Raw genomic sequence first — 7,230 nt, 5'->3', positions numbered from 1 at the left:
TTGTAATTTCTTATTGTTCACTTCTCAGTCATTTTATTATATTATTATATCTTTTGCCTTATTTCTTATTATTCCAGTAGGGCCCTGACCTGACCTCGTCACTACTCTACTGAGGCTAGGCTTGACACTTAGTAGGTACCGTTATGGTGTAATCATACTACACTTCTGCACATCCTGTTGTGCAGATCCAGGTATTACTTACCAGAATAGGTACCAGTGAGATAGCCCGTACGTGGAGATTTCAAGGTACATCTACCAGTGTCTGTAGACCTCGAAGTCCCCTTATATCGTTACTATGTTGTTTTATTTATTTTCATTAGACTCTGATGTATAAAGATACTTAGAATTTTCTCTTTAGAGCTTGTGACTTATTTCTTCTGGGTTTTGGGAGTTGTAACTGTTTTGAATCGCAGTTTTTATTTATTTAAGATGATGAGGTTTGAGTTCAACTTTATATTCTGTTATTCCGCAAAATTGTTAGGCTTACCTAGTCTTAGAGACTAAGTGTCGTCATGACATCCTCCGGGGGAAATTGGGGTCGTGACAAGTTGGTATCAGAGCTCTAGGTTCATAGTTGTTATGAGTCACAAGCAGGTTTAGTAGAGTCTCGCAGATCGATATAGAGACGTCTGCACTTTTCTTCGGGAGGCTGTGGAACTGTTAGGAAAAGCTTCACTTCTTCGATTCCTTATCATGTGAGATTTTAACTTCGGATTCTAAATTTTTGTCTTTCTATTCTCTCACAGATGCTGAGGACACATACAGCTGGATCAGATGACCAGACACCTGCACCCCCTACTAGAGCTGCGAGAGGTCGGGGTCGGGGTAGAGTCCGAGGACGTCCACGTGGTGCAGCTAGAGCACCCGCATGAGATGCTACAGAGGACCCACCAGTAGCTCCAGTTGGAGGGTAGGCACCTAAGACGCATGTTACTGCACCAGATCTGCAGGAGACTCTCGCCCAGTTTCTGAGCATGTTCAGTTGGTTGGCTCATGCAGGGTTGATACCACTTGCTCCAGCCACATCTCAGGTCGGGGGAGGAGCACAGACTCTCACCGCCCGTACCCTAGAGCAGTGGGTCCAGGTCGACTAGGTTCCTGAGGTCATACCGATGTAGCCGGTAGCTCTAGTTCAGCCCGAGGTTAGGGCAGCAGTTTCTGAGGGGGAGCAACTCATGCTCGAGAGGTACACGAAGTACCAGCCTCCTACTTTTAGTGGCTTGGCGTCAGAGAATGCCTAAGGTTTTCTTGAGGAGTGCCACCATATCCTCCGTACTATGGTTGTTACAGAGTTTAGTGGGGTTTATTTCACTACATTCCAGCTTAGAGGAGTGGCCTATCAATGGTGGCGAGCATATGAGTTGGGTAGTCCGGCCGAGGCAGCTTCACTCACTTGGACTCAGTTCTCAGATATGTTCTTGAGGGAGTATGTACCCAGAGTCTCAGAGATGCATGGCGCGGAGAGTATGAGCAATTGCGCCAGGGTTCTATGACCATGTCAGAGTATGCGGTCCGATTCAGTGATTTGGCCAGGCATGCACCAGCCTTGGTTGCTACTGTTCTAGAGCACGTTCGTCAATTTATTGAGGGGCTCAGGCCTAGTATCAGATTTAGCATGGCCCGAGAGTTGGAGATGGACATCGTATACCAGCAGGTAGTGGGGATTGCTAGGAGAGTGGAGGGTATGTTGACTCGGGAAAGGAAGTAGAGAGAGGCCAAGAGGTCTCGAGAGTCTGGCACATATAGTAGTACTCATGCCCCAGTTGTAGCTCGCAGGGTAGGGGCTCTGTGGGTCGCCCTGTTCATTCAGCACTTCTAGCTGCCAGCGGTGCTCCGGCCACTCCTAGGCCCCAGGCTCCTTATTATGCACCGCCATTGTCTGGTGCACCTCCTGCATGGGGTGCTTTTAGCGGTCAGTCCAGCCGATCAGGCCCGAGCTAGTCACAGAAGCCATGTCCTGCGAGAGATTATTTTGAGTGTGGTGACACTCTTCATGTGGTAAGGGATTGCTCCAGACTCAGGAGGGGTGCATCTCTATAGACCACTCAGGCAACGCGTGCTCCACCGGGTCCTCAGGCTATGGTTACAGTAGCATCTACCACTCCACCTGCACAACCAGCTCGAGGTGGAGGTCGGACGGGTAGAGGTCGCTTTAGATGGGGAGGCCATGCCAGATATTATGCCCTTCCTGCTAGGAAGAAGGTAGTTGCATCCGATTCTTTCATCACAGGTATTTTTTTGGTTTGTCATAGAGAGACATCAGTCTTATTTGATCCATGCTCCACTTATTCCTATGTGTCATCTTATTTTGCTCCGTATTTGGGTGTATCCAGTGATTCTTTTATGTAATGATTCGACCGGTCGTTTTGAGCTTTAGCACATCATTTATCGGTTTGAGACCCTGAGCAGCTTCATTTCAGGTATTATGACTTGTACGCGTGGTCAAAATTTAATTTTGAGAAGTTCGGAGTTGATTTGGAAAGAAAATTCTAATTTTGGAAGCTTTAAGTTGGAGGAATTGACTAAAGGGAATTCTTGAGTAAACGACCTCGAAATCAGGATTTGAAGGTTCCAATAGGTTCGTATGATGATTTTAGACTTGGGCGTATGTCCGGATCGAGTTTTGGATGACCCGGGAACGTTTCGGCTCCTATTGTGGAAGTTGACATTTTGGAAGAATTTCATAAATTTAGGTTGGAGTGCATTTCAATGATATCAATGTCCGTTTGGGAGTCAGAGTCTGGGAATAGCTCCGTATGGTGATTATGGTATTGGGAGCGCATCTGGATGTGGATTTGGAGGTCCATAGGTCATTTTGGGGTCATTTGGCGAAAGTTAGAAATTTGAAGGTTTTTGAGAAGTTTGACCGGGAGTGGACTTTTTGATATCGGGGTCGCATTCTGATTCCGGAAGTTGGAGTAGGTCTGTAATGTCGAGTGTGACTTGTGTGCAAAATTTGAGGTCAATCGGACGTGATTTGATAGGTTTCGGCATCGATTGTAGAAGTTGAAGTTTCAAAGTTCACTAAGTTTGAATTGGAGGGTGATTCGTGTTTTTAGCATTGGTTGATGTGATTTAAAGGCTCGACTAAGTTCATGATGTGTTTTGGGACGTGCTGGTATATTTGGTTGAGGTCCCGAGGGCCTCGGGTGGATTCTGAATGGTTAACGGATCGAGTTTGGACTTGGATGAAATGCTGAGGCATTTGATATCTGGTGCAATCGCACCTGCGTGAAAATGGCCGCAGGTGCGAGCCACGAGTCACAGGTGCGAAGGAGAGGAGGCTGGTCAGCAACTGCAAGTGCGGAAGATTTGGGCACACCTGCGAAGGCACATGTGCGAAGTGGGCAACGCAAGAACGGGCGATGGGCGATGGGCGCTAGTGCGGCGCATGGACCGCAAAAGCGGACGCGCATATGCGCTACATGGAGTACAGATGCGGGACTGTTGGGCCGAGCTGGAGCCGCACCTGCGATGGAATTTCCGCAGGTGCGGAGCCGCAAAAGTGGCTATTGAACCGCAAGTGCGAGGATCGCTGGGTAGTGAAGTTTTATAAAACGGGGTTTTGGCTCATTTTCACTTCATTTCGTCCATGAGAGCCGATTTTAGAGCACTTTTGGAGTTCCATCTTCATCAACTATAATAGGGTAAGTGATTTCTTCACATTGTGAGTTAAATACATGGGTTTTTACATGGATTCAAGCATGAAAATTTGTAGAAATTTGGGATTTTGAAGAAAAACCTAGAAATTGGTATTCTTGGATTTTGATCAGGAATTTGGGCATGAAATTGAGAATAAATTATATATTGGAGTTCGTAGTGCTATGTGTAGTGTTTGCATTCGAAAATTTTCAGAATCCGGGCATGTCGGCCCGAGGGTGATTTTTATCAACTTTTCGAGCGGAGTTGGAAATTGTTATAAATTGATTAATTATAAATATTAGAGTATATTTTGATTAGGCTTCATCTTATTTGACTAGTTTTGGATCGGCGAGCATCAGTTTGAGGTGTTAGAGAAGCTTTGGAGCCGGTTATGGAATTTTGGAGCGAGGTAAGTCTCTTGTCTAACTCTGTGAGGGGAAAATTACCCCTAGGTGCTGTATATGGATGTGTGCTACTTGTTGTGGGGACTACATACGTGTGAGGTGACGAGAGACCGTACATAGCTACATTCATGTTATTGCCCGGGTAGGCTTAGGTTCACATCATACTATAGCTGTATTATTTTAGCAGTCTCTCCTATTAAATTCCTCTGTTTTACATTACTACTTGAGACTAGACTTGTTACTGTAGAGACTTCACGAGTTCACGATTAGTCACCGAATAACTTTACTCCTCCTACGTCATGTTTTCGTGATATATATATATATATATATATATATATATATATATATATATATATACATACACACACTTCACTGAAAGGTTTTTGTTAAAGAAATTACAACTCACACGTTTATTCGTGAGTGGAGTCAAGGACTCGTCAAAGCTTCTTACTCTTATGGGATCGGGCCATTCGGCTCGGCAAGAATTTGTATTTCACTTCTTATGGGATCGGGCCGTTCGCCTCGGCAGGTTAAATAGATGCATCTATGGTTCGCGCCATTCGACCCTCAGCAGTGCATAGTTTTATTATTATGTTGGATATGGCCGTACGCCTCGGCATTTTCTATATCATATCCTCATGGAATCGTGCGTAATATTTGGCAAGAAGCCAGGGTATCTTTAAGTTTTCCCGATTTGGGTTATGAAAACTATCTGATGAGATCCACTATATTCATATATATGCTCCGGTTAAGGAGGGAAATTTCCAAATGGAGAGCTCGAGTTCCTTGTAAAGGAGGGGGGGCATTCGTACCATATAATCTATACTTGTTTATCTCATTTATTTACGTTGCTTCATATTTACATACCTCTTTACTGTACATGATATTATTGGACCACTAATAAGTGTCGATGTCGACCCCTCATCACTACTTCTCTGGGGTTAGGCTAGATACTTACTGGGTACACGTTGCTTACGCACTCATACTACACTTGCTGCACATTTTTGTGCAGGTACATATGTGACTAGTGGTCTTGTGAGATCAGAGACGTGTTTACATGCGGGGACCTAGGTGAGATGCATTCTATTCGTCGATCCACAACCAGCAGAGTCTTCTTCAGAGTATTTACATTTAACCTGTCCAATTTGTATTCCGGACAGTTGTTGTATTATATTTTATATTCCTAGTTAATGCTCATGCACTTGTGACACCGGGTTTGGGATGATTATGGGTTTTTATGTATTGAATTTGTTAAAAGTATTATTATTTACACTGTAACCCCCATTCTTTACTATTTAAATTGAAGGAAAATATGATTTCAAAAGTAACAAAATGAGAACCCAATTAAGTAATTATTGTTGGCTTGCTTGATAGTGGTGTTCGGAGCCATCATTACCATTATGAATTTTGGGTCGTGACATTTGAGTTCTCCTGTCTATGTGTCTACACCCGTGGGATATTCTATTATTGTTGACTGTGTGTATCGATCGTGTTTAGTTGTTCTTAGTGGTTTTGAGACCAGAGCCGATTTATTATTGCTCAATATGGTGGATTTCTATGTTATTTTGGGCATGGACTGGTAGTTTCCCTATCACGCTATCCTTGATTGTCACTCCAAGATGGTGACGTTGGCTATGCCAGGTCTACCGCTACTAGAGTGGAGAGGTACCTTAGATCATGTTCCTAGAAGGGTTGTCTTATTTCTAAAGGCTCAACAGATGGTTGAGAAGGGGTGTGATGCATATCTGGCATATGTGAGGGATGATAGTGTTGACACTCCTATCGTCGAGTCAGTTCCGGTAGTGAGGGATTATCCAGACGTATTTCCGGTGGATCTTCTAGGCATGCTGCCCGATAGAGATATCGACTTTGGTATTGATTTGTTACCGGGCACATAGCCCATTTCTATTCCACCCTATCATATGGCCCCAGCAGAGTTGAAGGAGTTAAAGGAACAATTGCAAGAGTTGCTCGATAAGGCTTTATTCGGCCCAGTGTATCGCCTTGAGGTGCTCCTGTCTTGTTTGTAAAGAAGAATGATGGTTCTATGTGAATGCTTATTGATTATCGCCAGTTGAACAAGATTACAGTGAAGAACATGTATCTATTGCCACGTATTGATAACCTATTTGATCATCTTAAGGGTGCCAAAGTATTTTCTAAGATCGACTTGCGTTCAGGCTATCATCAGTTGAAGATGTGGGAGCCAGATATCCCAAAGACTGCTTTCAGGACTCGGTATGGTATTCACAAGTTCCTTGTGATGTTTTTTGGGCTGACCAACGCCCCAACAACATTCATGCACTTGGTGAACAATATATTTCAGCCCTATCTTGACTCTCTCATCATTGTATTTATTGACGACATTCTGGTGTACTCCCGGAGCCGGGAGGATCATAAGCAGCACCTGAGGACTATGCTTCAGACCTTGAGAGAAAAGAAGTTGTATACAAAATTTTCGAAGTGTGAATCCTGGCTAGATTCAGTGGCATTTTTGGGTCATGTGGTATCGAGTGAGGGGATCAAGGTAGATCTGAAGAAGATTGAAGCAGTGCAGAGTTGGCCCAGACCATTCTCAGATACAGAGATCCAGAGTTTTCTTGGCTTGGCGGGGTATTACCGCCGATTTGTATAGGTTTTCTTGTCTATTGCAGCATTTATGACCAGATTGACCCAGAAGGGTGCTCCATTTAGGTGGACCGAGGAGTGTGAGGAGAGCTCTCAAAATCTCAAGACTACCTTGACGACCGCTTCAGTGTTGGTATTGCCTACTGGTTCAAGGTTCTATATGGTGTATTGTGATACATCGCACATTGGTCTCGGCGCGGTGTTGATGCATGATGGTAGGGTGATTGCCTACGCGTCTAGACAACTGAATATGCATGAGAAAAACTATCTTGTCCACGAGCTCGAGTTGGAAACTATTGTTCATGCCTTGAAGATATGGCGGCACTGTTTGTATGGTGTCCCTTGTGAGGTCTACACTGATCACCGGAGTCTACAACATCTGTTTAAATAGAAGGATCTTAACTTGCGACAACGGAGATGGTTGGAGCTACTTAAGAATTATGATATCACCATTCTCTATCATCCCGGGAAGGCCAATGTAGTGGCCGATGCCTTGAGTCGCAAGGCGGAGAGTTTGGGCAGTTTAGCATATCTACCAGTAGCAAAAATGCCTTTA

Source organism: Nicotiana tomentosiformis, chromosome 8 (assembly GCF_000390325.3).
Source record: "Nicotiana tomentosiformis chromosome 8, ASM39032v3, whole genome shotgun sequence".
Lineage (NCBI taxonomy): Eukaryota > Viridiplantae > Streptophyta > Magnoliopsida > Solanales > Solanaceae > Nicotiana > Nicotiana tomentosiformis.
The sequence above is the reverse complement of the archived record's forward strand: the minus strand, read 5'-3'. Positions refer to the sequence as shown.